The 18,837-nt window shown below is 35.3% G+C and overlaps 1 pseudogene; it reads right to left on the bottom strand.

The window, feature by feature from the left end:
• Positions 1-17,810: 17,810 nt before the first annotated feature.
• Positions 17,811-18,548, bottom strand: LOC141505154 (ferritin heavy chain-like; annotated as a pseudogene).
• Positions 18,549-18,837: the final 289 nt, after the last annotated feature.

The raw sequence follows: 18,837 nt of genomic DNA, 5'->3' as shown, positions 1-18,837 counted from the left end.
GGTCGCTGAGTGGCACAGCATACAGATCCCTGGTCCTGGGGCCAAGAAGCCCTGAGCCCCCATACCACCCCTTAGGCCCAGAATCCACCTGGCCCTGTGGTCCTGGGCAGGCCATCAAATCCCAGTCTCTTGCAAGAAGTAAAAAAAATGTGTTATATCTGAACACTGTCCCCCCATGGTCTATCCTCTCCTCCTTTATTCACATCCCACCCCTTCCCCCTGCTCCCCACTCATTCTTATTCCAGATGTCTATACCCCATTGAGTATATTTGCTGTTTCCTCTCCTAGCCATCTCTCATGAGAGCAAAGGTTACCTCATTCCCCCTTGCCTCCCCCCTTCCATATCATTGCAATAGCTCATTGTAATAAAAAAAATCTTATTATGTGAAATATCTTGGACTATTCCCCCTCTCCTTTTTCTTTCTCCCTTTCCATTTCCCTTTTTTTCCTATTGACTCCATTTTTACACCATATTTTATCTTCAAATTCAGCTTTCTCCTGTGCTTCAACTATAAAAGCTCCCTCTACCTGCTCTATTAACTGAGATGGTTCATATGAATTTTATCAGTATCATTTTTCTATACATGCAGTTCATCCTCATTAAGTCCCTCATATTTCCCCCCTCTCCTCCAATCTCCATGCTTCACCTGAGTCCTGTATCTGAAGATCAAACCTTCTGTTCAGCTCTGGCCATTCCAAAAGGAACCTTTGAAATTCCCCTGGTTCATTGAAAATCCATCTTTTTCCTTGGAAGAGGACATTCAGCCTTGCTGGGTAGTTCATTCTTGGCTGCATTCTAAGCTCTTTTGCCTTCTGGTATATTGTATTCCAAGCCCTACGAACTTCCAATGTAGATGCTACTAAATCCTGAGTAATCCAGACTGCAGAGCCATGATATTTGAACTGTGTCCTTCTGGCTGCTTGTAATATTTTCTCTTTGACTTGGGAGTTCTGGAACTTGGCTATAATATTACTAGGAGTTGGTTTTTTGGGATCTCTTTCTCTGGGGGATCGGTGGATTCTCTCCATTTCTGTTTTGCCCTCTGCTTCTAGAATATCAGGGCAATTTTCCTGTAGTAATTCTTTGAAAATGAAGTCAAGGCTCTTTTCCTTCTCATGACTTTCATGTATTCCAATAATTTTCAAATTATCTTTCCTAAGTCTGTTTTCCATATCAGTTATTTTTTTTTCAGTGAGATATTTCACATTTTCTTCTAATTTTTCATTTTTTTGGTTTTGAAGTATTGATTCCTGATTTTTGGTAAATTCATCAATCTCCCTGAATTCTATTCTTTGTCTGAAGGATTTATTCTCCTCAGAGAGTTTTCTTATCTTTTTTTTCCATCTGGCCAATTTTGCTTTTTAAAGCACTCTTCTCCTCAATAACTTTTTGAACTGTTCTATCCATTTGACCTAAGCTGCTTTTTAGCATGCTATTTTCTTCAGCATTTTTTTGGATTTCCTTGACTAAGCTGCTGACTTCATTTGCATGTTTTTCCTGCATCTCTTTCCTTTCTTTTCCCAGTTTTTCTTCCAATTCCCTCATTTGATTTTCAAAGTCTTTTTTGAGCTCTATCATAGCCTGAGCCCAATTTCTGTTTTTCTTGGAGTCTTTAGATGTAGGAGCTTGTGCTTCCTCTTCTTCAGACTGAGTATTTTGATACTTCTTGGGCTCATTTGCAAAATATTTCTCAATGGTCTTCCTCTTATTTCTTTGCTTGTTCATTTTCCCAGCCTAAGCCTGTTTTGTTGGGGTGCTTCCTGAGCTTTTAAAACACTCCCACAAGGGTCTCAGTTTGTGAGGTTCTGTCCTCCCTCCTGGTCTGTGAATGAACATAAGCACCCCCCCTCTGCCACCAGGTTGAGGTGGGGGGGGCCCTGTTGTTCTGTGGGGGGGCCTAGACTGGGATCAGGATCTGAATGTGGTCAGAGCCCTAGAGTCCTGTTCCAGAGGCAGAGGACAGAGGTAGGCAGTCTCTCTCTCTCTGTTTACTCCCCTCCCTAGGTTCAATGGGCTCATGCCCTGGGGGCTCCTGCTTACTGGCTCTGCCTGCTTCTGTTTCAGGGTCTAGGCTGCTGAAAGACCAAGCTGCTTGCTGTGTGCCCTGGGAGCTGGGCTCCACATGCTCGGTCTGGCAGAGGTCCCCCACTGTTCCCCCACTTTGTGCTCTGTGCTCCCCGGGGTGCAGCTCAGGAGACCCCCGCTGCTGTGAGCTGGCTCCCAGCGCCCTGGGGCTGCCTCCAGGAGGCTGAAGTTCTTTAGCTCTGGCGGGCCACCCCTCTGACCCCGGTGAGCAGAGCCTTTCTGCTCTTTTCCACGTTACCTTGAGTAGGAGAACTACCTCACTGGATCCCTTTGAGGGTTCTGTCTCTCGAAAGTTTAGTTAGATTTCTTAGTTTATGAGTTTTTATCCGAGAGCTCCTAAGACTGGATCCCTTCATGTCACCATCTTGGCTCTGCCCCTGAACACTATATTTCAAAACACAAAAAATACCACAAGAACATGTCCAAGTATATTAAAATCAAATTAAGATAGAAAGAGTTCACCAGTTGCTTCTCCACAGTGACCCCCAAAATAAATCTCCAAGTATGTTTCAGATAAAAATTCAGTGTTCCTATATGGAAGAGGAAAAATACTTCTGGGATTCTAAAAGAAACCACTGAAGGAGTCAAATCAGGATCACAGATGATCTGATGTTTTTTTCTAAGAAAGGAGAGGATATATTGAAATGCAATATTTCCAAAAGTTCAAAACTTTAATGGCTATCACCCGAAATCAGTTCAACTCAACCAAAATTTATCTAGCGGTAAGCAAACACTGGACTCCCTGGAGGGCAGTTAGGTAGTACAATGCACAGAACATGGTGTGAAGTTAGCCCTCAGTTCAAATGCAGTCTCGGATACCTAATAACATCCTGACTAATAATCCTAGGCAAGTCATTTAACCTCTGTTTGCCTCAGTTTCCTCAATTGAGGAAAAATAAATACCTACCTAGAAGGGTTGTTGTGAGTCTCAAATGAGGAATTTGTAAAACAATTCACATAGTGTCTGGCATGTACTAGGGGCCATATAAATGTTTATTTTGTCCTGTTTCCCTTAATAATAAGGTACAAAGTCCTACCCATCTTGAAACTTCAATTTTAAAATACAAACTCCTCTGTGAAATCTGTTAAAAATTTTAAATTCTTTCTAAACAAATACAAAATAAGAAAAGAAAAATAATATTTTATGTATATAGCAGAAATAAAATGATTAAATGTAAAGTAATACATACATATATGTAAGATCATACTAAACTTAATTCTACTTGTCAGTTCTTTCTCTGGAGGTCAATACTATTTTTCCTCATAGGTCCAACTCTTTCCATACTTTTCTAAAATCATCTAGCTCTTCATTTTTTATATCATAATAATGTTCCAATACAGTTAATCTGTTCAATCATTTTCCAATTGAAGGTCATCAATTATTTTAGATATGTCAGATGAAACCTCAAACTTGTTTTAATTTGCATTTCTCCAATCAATACTGATTTAGAGCATTTTTTCATGAGAATATATATAGTTTTGATTTCTTCTCATCTTTGTTCATTTATAAATTGGGTAATGACTTGCAGTCTTATAAATTTGATAAAGTTTGATAAAGCATAGTAAATAGTGCTGAATAAGTAATAGCTAAAAACAGATAAGTTGTGGTTAGGTGGACCATACTTTGGCTGACTGAATCATAATTTGTTATCTTAAATCCTGCTCACTTTGTTTTAGAATGCCATTACAGGTAGCTGTCATTTTCTTTATAGTTATCACAGATGGTTAGTCCTAAAAGAAATCCACTTTCAGAGTGAGGAAAAAGCAGACACTCATCTAATTAACTCTCCAGCTAAGACTGCAGTTCCCATGGTCATTCTTGGTGCTCCAGGTTCTTCACCATGCATGATGTCTAGTTGTTGGTTAGCAATCAGACACAAATAAGTGCTACTAGTTTCTCTAGTATTATCCATAATGGACTTGTACTGTTACTCACTGAACTATTCCCATTCATAGGAGCCAAAATCAAGCATAGAAGAACAACAAAATCAATTAACGGTAGAAGAAGAAGAAGAAGAAGAAGAAGAAGAAGAAGAAGAAGAAGAAGAAGAAGAAGAAGAAGAAGTAGAAATTAGCAGTCAAACCTACAGTAATAAAAAAGAAAAGGAGACATTCCTGGGTCCAGTAAGATAAGTTCTTTTTTTATACAAATAACAAAATTCTTAGTGAACAAAAATTTCATTCATTTCTGTTGGGTTCTGTACCTGTTTGTTATCATATTGTTGTATTTTTCATTTAAATTAGAAAATCTTACTGTTCCTTTAAAGATTATAAGGGGTTCACAATTTCCTCAAATGGCTTCTGGCATTAAGAAGAGGTGTCAAACACATGAACTATAGAGGTGACCCACAAAGATTCATTTTTATTTGAGCTTGATGACTGTGGCAGAAAGGAAAGAGTAGAACATTTAAAAGCTGAAAATATAGGTTCAAATCATGGTCCTACCACTTCTTTTTGTGTGATTTTAATCATGTCATTTCAGATCTTTAGTACTCAGATTTCTCATCTCTAAAATGAGAATATTTTATGAGTTGACATTCACTGTTACTTTCAACAATGAATCAATACCTCTACATTTCTTAAAAAGCAAATCCACAGGGTGGCTATGTGGAGTAGTAGATAGAGCAACAACCCTGGAGTCAGGATTACCTGAGTTTAAATCCCACCTCAGGCACTTAGTAATTACCTAGCTGTGTGGATTTGGGCAAGCCACTTAATCCCATTTGCCTTGCAAAAACCTAAAAAAACAAAGCAAATCTTATATTAATTGTGGAAGAGGACAAAGGCAACAGAAAGATGATCCTGTTCCATTTACATACACACACATGTATTTAATTAATCAGCATTTATATCTTATTTTTTTTACATTTTGTTAGATTAGGTTCCATCCCTTCCCTTTAGACATATGTGTACCTATAAGATAGATATATATTCTACAAAATTCACAACCTGAGATGTCTTTGACATGTGACTTTGTCTTTTTTGAGACCTGAAATTCATGAATTTTTTTATAGTGTGCTTTAAGGAACTGTTTTGATCACACTAGACTCTGTTTTGTTTTGTAACTATTTTTCTCCAAACTTTGAATGATTCTAGAAATATAAAAGGGATGCAATTGCTTGAGCTTATTTCATTTTCAATATTATGACAAACAGTTAAAGAATATATATATATATATATATACATATATATATATATATATATATATATGAAGGAAGAAATGGTGAATTTTCATTATGTAAAATTTGTCATGAAACTTTATGCATATGTGTTGCCTCATTCTGATTACCAAATGACAAGTTTGTTTGTAATTTGAATTAGAAAACTGTAGTTTAATGTGGGGGGTAGGTATTCTATTATATTTACCCATCAGTTTACAAAAGATAAAACTTAACTAAAGAGTGAAGAGTAGTGAATACTGGTAGTACCTGGCAGGACATAGCAGCATTAGCCCCATGACCCCCTGTGAAGCCCAGAGCAAGGCCCTATATCCCCAATCCAGACACTTCAGCCAGTTATTCCTCCAGCACATAAACAGACCTCCACTATAACATAGAAAACCTAATAAAAAAGTACACTAGAAAATGAGCAAAAACAAACAAACAAACAAACAAACACAGGCAAAAAGGAACTTGACCACAAAAATTGACTGCAGTGATAGGGAAGATCAAGATATAAATTCACAAGAGGAAAGCAATGATGCAAAGCCTCAAAGAAAAATACGAATTGATATCAAGCTGAAAATTAACTCCTGAAGGAACTTAATAAAGATTCTAAAAAAATCAAATGAGGAAAAAAGAAAATTCGGGGAAAGAAATAAAGGCAATGCTAGAGAATCATGAAGAAAATGTTCAAAGTTGGATAAAGGAAAAACAAACAAAAAAAAGGATTGATTCAAAAATGTGAAAAAATTCACTTTAGCAAACAGCTCCTTAAAAAACAAAACTGGGAAAGTGGAAATTAATGGCTCCATTGAGATATCTTGAAAGACAAAAAATCAAAAGACCAAAAAATAAAATCTGTAATATATCATTAAAGAAACAACTGTTCAGAGAAACAGATTAAGAGAAAATTGGTATCCGAAAGTCCTGATCTTAAAAAGTACCTGGACCACATATTTCAATAAATTAAGGAAAAGTACCCTAATATCTTTGTACTGGATGGTAAAATAGAAATTGAAAAGAATCCACCAGTTAGGGGGCGTCTAGGTGGCACAGTAGATAATGCACCGGCCCTGGAGTCGGGAATACCTGGCTTCAAATCTGGCCTCAGACACTTAATAATTACCTAGCTGTGTGGCCTTAGGCAAGCTACATAACCCCATTTGCCTTGCAAAAACAAACAAACAAAAAGAATCCACCAGTCATCTCCTGAGATCTCCCCCCTCAAAAAAGGCCCCCAGTACTCCATTACTATCATAGCTCATTTCCAAAGTTCTCAGGTCAAAGAGCTTTGATCACATACAGTCAGATATAATCCAAATATTGTGGAGTTATATTCAGGATAACACAAGATTTAATAGATTCTTCAGATTTAGAATATGATATTCCAAAGGGCAAAGCAGCTCAGTTTACAATAATCAACCTGTCCAGCAAAAAATGGTAGAGGTAAATAGAATTTTAGAAAAGTTAGATATAATGATCCCCAGAGAAAATTGAATGAGCATTTATAGAAATAGAGGAACATTCTGATAAAAAAGATCAGATTTGAATAGAAATTTTGATATTCAAACATGAAGCATAAAAATATAAACAAGAATGAGAATATTTAAGGAATTTGATAAGGTTAAACTGTTTACATTCCTAGATGGGAAGCTGATATTATTAATTCTTAAGAAATATATCACTATTGCAGAAGTTAGGAATGTACATATAATGAAGGGGTAGGTTTATAAGTTTGTCTATGGTGATAGGATGATGTAAAAAGACGTGTTATATAAAGGGGTGATATAAAGGGAGAATTGCATTAGGAAGGAGCGGGAAGGGAGAGGTATTAATTATTTCACAAGAAAGTGGCATGAAAGATTTTAAAGTAGAGGGCAAGATAGGAGCAGGCATGCTTGAGCCTTGCTCTCATCAGCATTAAGTCAAAAGAGAAATAACAGACACTGTTCCACGAGAAACATCTGAAAGAGAAAGACAACACAGAAAAGGTAGGGATTTGGAACAGAATCTGTTATGCTTCCACTAAAGTAAAAAACAGGGATAACAATCATGATCTCAGAGAGAAATGAAAGCAAAAACAGATTTAAATAAAAAAGATGAGGAAACCACACCTTGTTTGAAGAAGTACTATCAACAATGGTGTAATATCATTATTTATTAAATATGCATCTAATTGTTTAGGATCAAAATTTTCAAAGGAGAGGTTAAATCAGTTACAGAAAGAAATTGCAAAAGTATACAAGTGGAGGAATTCAATGTACATTGAATTTTAGAATAAGTGTGCTTTAAGGAACTGTTTAGATCATAGTAGACTCTATTTTGTTTTGTAACTATTTTTCTTCAAACTTTGAATGATTCTAGAAATATAAAAAGGATGCAATTGCCTGAGCTTCTTTCATTTTCAATATTATGATAAACAATTAAAGAATATATATTTATGAAGGAAAAAATTGATGAAAAGGTAAATTTTCATTATGTAAAATTTGTCATGAAAATTTATGCATATGCGTTACCTCATTTTAGTTACCAAATGATAAGTTTGTTTGTAATTTGAATTAGAAAACTGTAGTTTAATGTGGGGGGGGTAGGTATTCTATCATAATTACCCATCAGTGTACAAAAGATAAAACTTACCTAAAGAGTGAAGAGTAGTGAATCTGGCAGGGCCTAGTAGCATAAGCCCCATGACCCCCTGTGAAGCCCAGAGCAAGGGCCTATATCCCCAATCCAGAAACTTGAGCCAGTTATTCCTCCAGCACAGAAACAGACTTCCACTATAACATAGAAAACTTAATAAAAAAATTGTGCTAGAAAATGAGCAAAAACAAACACAAACAAAAAGGAACTTGACCACAGAAATTGCTTACAGTGATAGGGAAGATCAAGATATAAATTCACAAGAGAAAAGCAATGATGCAAAGCCTCAAAGAAAAATATGAATTGCTATCAAGCTGAAAATTAACTCCTGGAGGAACTTAATAAGGATTCTAAAAAATCAAATGAGAAAAAATAAAAATTGGGGAAAGAAATAAAAGCAATGCTAGAGAATCGATGTAAAAAAGGGGTGATATAAAAAGGGGTGATATAAAAGGAGAATTGCATTAGGAAGGAGCGGGAAGGGAGAGTTATTGATTATTTCACATGAAAGTGGCATGAAAGATTTTAAAGTAGAGGGCAAGATAGGAGCAGGCATGCTTGAGCCTTGCTCTCATCAGCATTGAGTCAAAAGAGAAATAACACACACTGTTCCATGAGAAATCTATTTTGCTTCACAGGGAAGTAGGAGCGGAAGAAGATAAGAAAAGGGGGGCAGAGGTAGAAGACATGGCAAACTGGGGGCTGCAGTGGTCAGAAATACAAACTTGAGAGGAGAAACATGTGTGATAGAACAGAAATAAAAGAGAAGTGAAAATGGTATGGAGGGATATACAAAGTAATCAGAATGGTCAAAACATATGGGATGAACTCGCCCATAAAACATAAATGGATAGCAGAGATGATTAAAAGGGAAAATCTTATAATATTTATAAGAGAAACATCTGAAAGAGAAAGACAACACACTAAAGTAAAAAACAGGGATAGCAATCATGATCTCAGAACAAAATGAAAGCAAAAACAGATTTAATTAAAAAAGACTAGGAAACCACACCTTGTTTTAAAACATACTGTCTACAATGGTGTAATATCAATATGTATTAAATATGCATCAAATGGTATACGATCAAAATTTTCAAAGGACATATTAAGTGACTTAGAGGAAGTAGTTGAAAAAGTATACAAGTGGAGGAATTCAACTTTCCCCTCTCAAAATTAGGTAACTCTTAACCAAAGAGCAAACAGGAAAAAGTTAAGCATGTACATTAAATTTTAGAATAAGTGAATGTAATGGTCCCTAGAGAAAATTGAATGGGCATAGAAGGGAATATGAATTTTTCTTAGCATTGCATGGCACCAATCCAAACTGGCAATATAGGAGGGCTTAAAAATCCTCCAAAACAAGGTTCAGAAAAAGCGGAATTAAGTGTATCTTTTTCAAACCACAGAGTAATAAAAATTACATTCAATAAAGGGTCTTGGAAAGATAGATTAAAAATAACTGGAAACTAAATCTAAAAAATGAGTGGTTAAAATAATCAAATTTCATTAAAAAGAATGACAATGTGAAAGCATATCAAAATTTATGGAAGGGAACAAATGCAGTATTTAGTAATTTAAATCAGTAAAGTAGAGAGCAGATAAAGATGTTGATATGTAACTAAAAATATTTAAAATAATTTAAAAATTAACATCTTCAATTAAACACCAAATTGGAAATCCTGAAAGTGAGAGATTAATTAAATTTAAAGTAAAAATAAAATCATTGAACTTAAAAAGAAAAAAATGCTGGTCTTACAAAGAAAATAATAAAATAATTTAACCAATGGTTAACCTCATTTTTTAAAAAAGGAATAAAATAATATTACTAATATCAAAATTTTAAATATTCAATTTTCTATGAATGTAGAAAAAAATAACAATTATTTCTAATTTGATCAATTATATGCCAGTAAATTTGCCAGTCTAGACAAAATAGATGAATGTTTTCCAAAGTAAAAATTACCCAGGTTATTAGGAAAATAAAACAGAACACTTATCTTAGAAAATGAAATTCACCAAACTATTAGAGAATTCCTTAAAAAAAATTCCCAGTACCAGATACATTCACAAATGAATTCAGTCAAGTATTTGGACAATTTAAATTCTATATAAACTACTTGAAAAAAGGGGCAAACTAAATCTAATTCTTTTATGACACAGTAAAACCTGAAAAAGTCAAAACACAGGAACTAGACCAATTTCCCTAATGAATATTTTTTAAATGTTTATCCTTTTGTAATTAATGAATATTGACACAAAAATTAATTAAATTCAAGCAAGAAGATTAAAGCAATAATATATCATAAAGAATTTTGCACTAAAACCAGATGGGATTTATAACAAGAATGCCGAGTAAAGAAAACTATCAGAATGATCGACCGTGTCAATAATAAAATCAATAAAATATGTAATTATATAATTTTCCCTATAGATTCAGCAAAAAGCTTTTGACAAAATACATCTATGAATGCTTTTTAAATTATTTTAGTAATGCTAACATTTTCTTAAGAGTTTCAGTTAATGGTTTCCTGTAAAAGAAGCAACCAGTTTGACCTTATTAAATCTTTTGTATTTGGTCTCTCTTTTTTAACTAAGTTTCTCCCAATTCTTGTGGGTCAGATATTCATTTCTGGTCTTTTTCTCAAGAATACTTGAAAGTCCTCATTTAATTTGGTAAATATCTAATTTTTCCCATGCAGAATTATATTCATCATTCCTGGGTAAGATATTCTTGATTACATGCCCAACTATTGCACTCTTTAGAATAACATGTTCCATGCCCTTTGGTCTTTTAAATGTTAAACTTTGGTTTATCTTGACTGTAGCTCCATAGACCTTAAATTGTTTCTTTCTTGTTGTTTGGCATATTTTTTCTTTGATTTGAGGACTTTGAAACTTAGCTATAATATTCTTCATCTTTCATCATAAGTTCTATTGTATAAGAATTTTCAATAATGATCCTAAATACATTTAGATACATTTAAATACATTTGGAACTCTTGTCACCAAGGGGTGGGGCATAGTAAAAGTAATTATGAACTATGTAAACAAGTCTATGTAAACAAGTTACTGAGATTTAATTGACTAAGAGGACTTTTAGCTTGGGATATTATTGTAGCTTTCTGAGAGCCAAAGTACAAAAGAGTGCAACTGCATGTAAGAGGAATCAGTATTTTTCCTCTAAAGTTTTTTTGACCAGTGGGCGAACAAGGCAAACACTAAGCCAGAATATCTATGCCCTAGTTTATCACTGCTGTTTCCTTACATGAATCTTTTCCCTATTATGGTCCAGTATGCTGGGTCCTTTTGTCAAGTGATATATAGTTTACGATGTCCCATTTTGTTCCATTATCAAATCTGAATCATCAGACTGCTCTGCTGAATTAGGCTTGATCAGCAGACAAAAGTGATTAGGTTAATTTATTTTTTAAGGCAGTGAGGTTAAGTGATTTGTCCAAGGTCACCCAACTAGGCAATTATGAAATATCTGGAGTCATATTCAAGCTCAGGTCCTCTTGACTCCAGGACCAGTGCTCTATCGACTGCACCACCTAGCTGCCCCATTGATTCTTCTTCTTCCATCACAGCAAATTCTTTTCAAAAGTCATTGGACTAGATATCCTGAAGTCCTTTCAACTGATTTTATTTTTATTTGTTCTCTGGATGTGAGATGAAAGCTTGGTTGCTTTAGTGTACATTGCTTTTGTTAAAATCTATTATCATTTACATTAGGAAATATATATGTTTATGTCAGATTTCAAGCACAAAAATATTCCCTGTATATACCAAAATATTAATAGCTATACTTTGTTATAGCAAAAAGCCAGGAAAAAATGTGCTCATCAATTAAGAAAAAGCCCACGAACTTGTGTTCTATGAATATAAAAGAATATTTCACCATTGTATTCCTTAGTCATCTGAGGATGGGCTGAAGAAAATCAACCCATCTCTCTAGCAGATTCTCTCCACAATCATTATTTTCTATGTTCTATTCAAACTCTCTACATCTAGTAGTTCTTTCCTCATTGCCTAAAAACATATTTACATCATACTCTTATCTCATAATTTAGTTTGCAATACCCATTACTTTCCAAATCATTTTCATAAATGAATTGCCATCCAGTTACTTCCACTATGTGGCAACTTGCTTAATTTACCCTCCTTGCAGGTGTTTTATTGTTTCAGTGTATTATCTAAATATGTATTTTGTTGTTGACTGAGTAATCTCAGTCTCTAACCATTTGTGACCCCATTTAGCTTTTTCTTGGCAAAAAATATTGAATCATTTCGCAATTTCCTTTGCCAGTGTATCTGTGTATGTACATTCTACACATACCCAATTTAGAACTCTCATCTCAGGGAAGCGTCACATTGTTTCCACAGTGTCATGAAAGAAAGAAAAGGGTCATCCTGGCACAACTCTCATATGTCTGGTAAATCGCAACTGCCTCTAAATATAGGGTTCTACAGAAAAAGATTTTATAAAGTTTACCCAATTAATGCTGCGTGAGTATTTACCAAGGGTCTAAGTGATTTTCAAAACAGATTTACCTCACCACAAAGTGAATAGAGAGAAAAGGCAAAGAAAATCAATTTTTATCTCAAGAAGAAACCTGATCCCTACAGAATTTCCCAAGCCATGTAATTCTCTCACCAAAGCATATAAAAACCCAAGATCAGTTGATAGTCAATTCCCCTCCATCAGTGCATTTATTTTTCTCAGTATCTATTAACAAAAATCGATCACTATTTAAAAACGGAAGGTTTTGTCACAAGACTCATTTGTTGCACAAATAAGAAAAACAACCTGTTACATTTTGGTTATTTCCTTAAAATTTAAAATTGGCCATTCTCTACCCTGAGTCCATCACCTCTGTCAGGTGGTGACGGGGATTTTTTTAATCATCTTCTACAGTCTTGTTTGGTCATTGTATTGATCATATTCCTTATGTCTAAATTGTCTTCAAAATGTTGTTACTGAATAAATTACTCTTCAAATTCTATTCATCTAACTTTACAAATCTAGGTTCATCCCTACACATTTTTAAAAATTTTTGCTTGTTACCTTTGCCAGTCTGATGGATATGAGATGGAATAACTACAGCCATTTGCATCGTTTTTTTAATATAGCTATTGATATGTCTTGGATTTTGTCCTTTTAATGTGTCCTCTTCATATCTTTTGACTATTACTTGAGGATGCTATCTCTCTTAACTGACTTTTGGATTAAATAGTACCTTTAAGGTACTTTTACTTAGTATTTTTAGGTTCTTCTGGGAGTCTGATGTTTAAAATATCTTTATGCATCCTATTTTCCAGATTAGTTGTTTCTGATAGCTACTTTATCTATTCTTCCAAAGGGGATATATTTTCATTTTGCTCTTATATAACTTGAACTGGTTGTTTTGAGTTTTTTCACCAAAATGCTAAGATCTTCAAGATTTTGTTTTAAGTTGTCTGTTTTGCTCCTCTCCTTTACTAGGCTTTTTAAGACCTGTCAGAGCCAAAGGAATCATGGAACTTCAGAGCTGGAAAGGACCTCAGCAGTCTTTGTTTGCTAAGGCATAAGTAGTGATGAAGTCTATTCTTCATGACCACTCCAGGAAAGAAAGCCAGAACCTTTCAAGGGTCGCTTGACTAACTTTAGAGCAGTTCTAGTCATTAACTTTCCCTTACACTAAATCCTAATTTACCTCTTTGTAATAACTTCTTTTCTCCCTCCCAGTTCTGACCAAAGGGACAAACAAGCCCTCTCTCACAGGAGAGCCCTTCAAATGCTTGAAAGTAGTTATTGCCCCCCCTCCACCCTTCAAATCTTCTCTTCTCCAGGTGAAACAAGAATTACTGACAACTGATCTTCATATGATATGAAATTAAAGGCTTGCCTCATGCTGGTTGTTATTCTTCACCTTATGATATCTCTTTAAACCATGGTGTCTAGAGATGTACCATTCATTCTGAGCAGAGGGCAATGGGAGTATCACTTCCGGATTCTTGGAAGTTTTTATGCAGCACAAGATCATATTAATTTTTTCTGTGATTATTTCACTGCTGACTCAAGTTAGCAATTCAATAGAACCCCCAGGCAGAACGTTTTCAAAATTTGTTTACCAATACAAACACTGTATTGAAGTGGATTTTTTAGTATTCAAGTGGAAGGCTTTACATTTATCCCTCCTGCAATTCATTTTGTTACATTTAGCCCATGATTCTAGCCTGATAGGATCCTTATGTATCTTTCATGTGATAACTATTCCTCCTAGTTTTGTGTCATTAGCAAATATGTTGAATCAAACACAGAAGCAAATTTAGATTCCTAGGGTTCATCACTATAAACTTTCTGTACATTGACATTGAATCAAAAATATATGCTCTTTTGTGTTTTGGCCTTCTAAAATTTTTTCTGTTTCTATATGAATATATTCCCATCTTATGTTATGTCTGTTGATTTTCACAACATATAAAGTATGATACTTTATATAAATTATACCCATAGTATTCACACTGAAGACATTTCAACAATACTGTCAAAAATGAAGAAGGACCTTCTTAAAAAACTTAAAATATTTCCTTATGTAAAAAAAATTCAGAAATAATTTGCTTCAAATTCTCTGCTTCTGTTCTATTCCTCTCCACACTTTGAAGGCAAAACATTCAATAATGATTGTGCATGTGAAGTCATGCAAAATATATTTCCATATTAACTAATATTTTAAAAGAAAATACAAAATAAACCAATAAAAATGTAGGAGAAAATATGCTTTGAACTGAATTCAGAGCTAATCAATTGTGTCTTTAGGTAGATTTCACATCAGTTCACATGAATCTTCCCAGGTTTTTCTGAAAGTATTTTGTTCATTATTTCATATAGTGAAATAATATTTTATTACAATCATATAACATAACTGTTCAGTAATTCCCTAATGATGAGTATCTCTTTTATTTACACTTCTTTGTCATTTTTAATAAATAGATCCTTTCCTTTTTGTCTTTGAGCTCTTTGAACAGACCTAGTAGTGGTATTGACCAAAGGATAAACAAAAATTTTTAGCCCACCTACACCCACAATGCATAAATGTGCTCATTTTTCTGCATCCTCTCTAGTATGTATTATTTCTCTTTTCTGTCATGTTAGTCAATTTGATAAGTATGGTGTGATAATAGTTACCTAGAATTATTCTAACTTGCATTTCTAATCAGTAATGATTGAGAATTTTTAAATGACTAGTGATTAATTTCTTCTGAAAATTACCTGTTCATATCCTTTGACTATTTATCAATTGGGTTAAGTTCCAATTTTTTTTTAAAAAGGATTTTCTTCACTAGCCCTGGAGTCAGGTGTACCTGAATTCAAATCTGGCCTCAAACAATAATTATCTAGCTGTTTGGCCTTGAAAAATCACTTAACCGCATTTGCCTTGCAAAAAACCTAAAAAAAATGATTTTCTTCATTGAGATTTTGTACTTGTTCCATCGGGACAATTCTAGGGTTTTTTTTTTTGATTTTCATTTTTTCCAATTACATGTTATGAAAGTTTTTCAACATTCATCCACATGCATATACATATTTTTAAATTACATGATTTCCTTCCTCCCTTCCTACCCCCCTCCCTTCAGTGGTGACCAGTCAGGTAAATATTGTACACATTTTACACATGTACACATGTCATACACATGTTTGCAGATTGGTTATTTACAGTATGAGGAATTAGGATTAAAAGAAAAGAAAGAAAACTATGGGATATGAAAGAAATAAGAGAAATTTTTAAAAAGTGAGTGTAGTGTTCATTCAGATTTTGTAGAATTTTGCTTTTCTTCCTCTGGATAGGAATAGAATATAACTGGTTTTCTAGGATTGTCCTAGCTCTCTGAACTGCTGAGAGGAGCTGCAACCATCAGGGTTGATCATCTCACAATATTGTTGTTAATGTGTACAATATTCTCTTAGTACTCCATAACATTCAAACACCATAACTTGGGCAGTTATTCCCCAATTGATGGGCATCACTTCAATTTCTAATTTTTTGCCACTACAAAAAGAGCTGCTAAGAATATTTCAGGACATGTGGGACCTTTAAAACTTTTTATGATGTATTCTGGATATAGGCCTAGAATTGGAATTGCTGGGTCAAAAGGTATGATCAGGTTTATTGCTATTTGGGCATAGTTCTATATTGCATTCCAGAATGGTTTGATCATTTTACAACTCTATAAACAAAGCATTATTATCTCAGTCTTCTAGCAAACTCCAATATTGGTTAAGATGACAAAAAGGGAAAAATGATCACTCTGTAAGTGTGAGGTGCAAATCAGTAATGATTTGGACCATTTTTTCATATGATTATATATAACTTTTATTTCTTCATTTGAAAACTATCTGTTCATATCCTTTGAACATTCATCAACTGGGGAATGGCTTGTAACCTTAAATTTGATGCAAGTTTCTTTATCTTTTAGAAATGAGACCTTTTATCAGACCTAGCTGTGAAGATAAATGCTCTATGGTGTCATTCTTTTATGTCCAAATTATGTACCTATTTTGACCTTATTTTTGTATAGGTTGTGAGATGTAGATCTATGCTTAGTTGTTTCCATATTATTTTCCAGTTTTCTCAACAAATTTTTGTCAAATAGTGAGTTCTTTTCTAGAAACTAATGTCTTTGGATTACTGTAGTCAGTCACTTCCATTTGTTTTGAAACTATCCTAATCCACTGATCCATTCCTCTATTTCTTAATCAGTTGCAGACTGATTTTTTTTTTTGATAGTATAATTTTGTAGTATAATTTGGGATCTGTAGAGCTAGGCCACAGTCCTTTATATTTTTTCATCAGTTTCCTTGAAATTCTTTCCCCTTTGTTGCTCCAGATGAAATTTTGTTAATTTTCCTAGCTTGGTAATAAAGTTACTTTGCAGTTTGACTGGTATGGCAATTCTGCTTTTTAAGACATCATTTTTATATGTTTATCTTTCTACCTCCTTAGACACTTTTGGTTATGTTTTTTTAAGTGTTATTTTCTTCAGTGTATTTTGTGCTTTTCCCAAGCTATTTTCATTTCCTAATTGTTTTGCTTTTATATCTTTCACTCTCATATGATTCTGAAAATGATTGTTTACCTATATAATAAATAACAAACATACATTAATATATATATGTGTATATATATATATATATATATATATATATATATATATATATATATCTGTACGTATATATAGTTCTTGAAGGAAAGTGGTCCTTTCTACCCTTGAACCCAATATTGGTATAAGCAAAGAAATTGCCAAGTAATTGCACCTCAAAGGTCTCATTCCCTCATGACTAGAAAAGCTTTTTTTCTGCCTTTGAACTATTACCTAGAAGTTAGTATATGCAATAGAGTTGCTAGTGTCTGGTCCTACATTCAATGCTAGCACAGAGATTGTCTATAAACTCTTTGAGCATTTGCTGAGTCCAGTTACCTTCTGTGGTTTGAGAGTTCCTAAAACTACTGTTGCTTCTGCTGACACCACGTAAATCCACCCACCGTTATTTCATCCACTTGGGCTTTAGGACAGCTTGCTCTGTGTGGCAAAGATCTCCCTTTCTCATCTCCTGTATTGTCTTGGGTTGGAAGAATGCCTCGCTATACTATTTTTTGGCTCTGCCACTCCAGAATTCTACTTTTAAGCATTACTATAAAGTTGTTTTGAGAGGAATTTGGGCAGAGCTCAGCTGAGCTACTCCCAGTAGCTCAGCTATCTACTCTCTCCTCTTGCCTTTTGGCTTCAACTCCTGGAGTCCAGGATGAGATTTTATATAAGTTTTTAGAGTAAATACTTCCTTTTGGAATCCTTGTAATACAGGTTCTTTATCATATTGATTTTTTTTTTCAGTACCAAGTCACTTTATTGGGATGTAAATGGTGGTCGTTTTTTGGTACAGATTATGAAAAGGTCAGATAACCAAAATATGCACGCATTGAAAGACAGCAGGAGTCTGGCCCACGGTTCCCAGGTGTGGGGGGAGCCGGGGTGAAGACAGCCGGGCTGTCTCCAAGGGTGTGCTTGTCAAAAAGATATTCCGCCATGCCAGAATCGGGGGCCCCCATCTTGCGCAGGTTGGTTGATCACCCAGCTGTTTGATGGACTTGACCCGTTCGTCCAGGTAGTGGGTCTCGATGAAATCCCATAGGTGGGGGTCGTTCTTGTCAGCTGCCAGCTTGTGCAGTTCCAGTAGAGTCTGACTGATGCTTTTTTCCAAGTGCAGCACGCACTCCAAGGCATTCAGCCCGCTCTCCCAGTCGCCGCGGTCCGGTTTCTTGATGTCCTGCAGGAAGATGCGGCCGCCGCGCTGGTTCTGCAGCTTCAGCGGCTTCTCGGCGAGCTCGCGCTCCTCCGGGACTGGCGCAGGAAGCACTTGGCCGAGTTCCTCAGAGCCACGTCGTCCGGTCCAAGTAGGAGGACATGCTCAGGTACACGTAGGAGGCGTAGAGCTCCAGGATCTGGCGGTTGGTGGCGGCCTCCGAGTCCTGCCGGTAGTTCTGGCGCACCTGAGAGGGAGGCGAGGTGGTCACGGCGGCGGCGGCTGCTCCGGCGGGAGGACGGCAGAAGTGTTGGGGCGTGGAGGTGAAGGTGGACAGGTGGCTAAGGGCGGCTCCGGCAGGGAATCGGGCGGGTTCTGTTCAAGCACTGTTGAAGCAGGAAACCGCAGCGTCTCCCCTCCCTGCGCTTCTGGCTATCATATTGATTTAAACATCCATAAAACTCTAAGGAGTTTGCTAATATTTTCTATCTCCCTTAGAACAATGTTTCCACAAAAGTTTTGCTTTTTTGCTTTTTTGTGTTTTTTTTTAACAATTGCTACAGTTTTATCAAAAGAAGTAATTTAATTTATTCAGACAACTAGCTGGCATAGTAGATAAGAGCACTGACTTTGGAGTCAGGAGGATAGAAGCTCAAATCCAGCCTCAG

This window comes from Macrotis lagotis, chromosome 1, assembly GCF_037893015.1.
Source record: "Macrotis lagotis isolate mMagLag1 chromosome 1, bilby.v1.9.chrom.fasta, whole genome shotgun sequence".
Classification (NCBI taxonomy): Eukaryota; Metazoa; Chordata; class Mammalia; order Peramelemorphia; family Peramelidae; genus Macrotis; species Macrotis lagotis.
The sequence above is the reverse complement of the archived record's forward strand: the minus strand, read 5'-3'. Positions and strand labels throughout refer to the sequence as shown.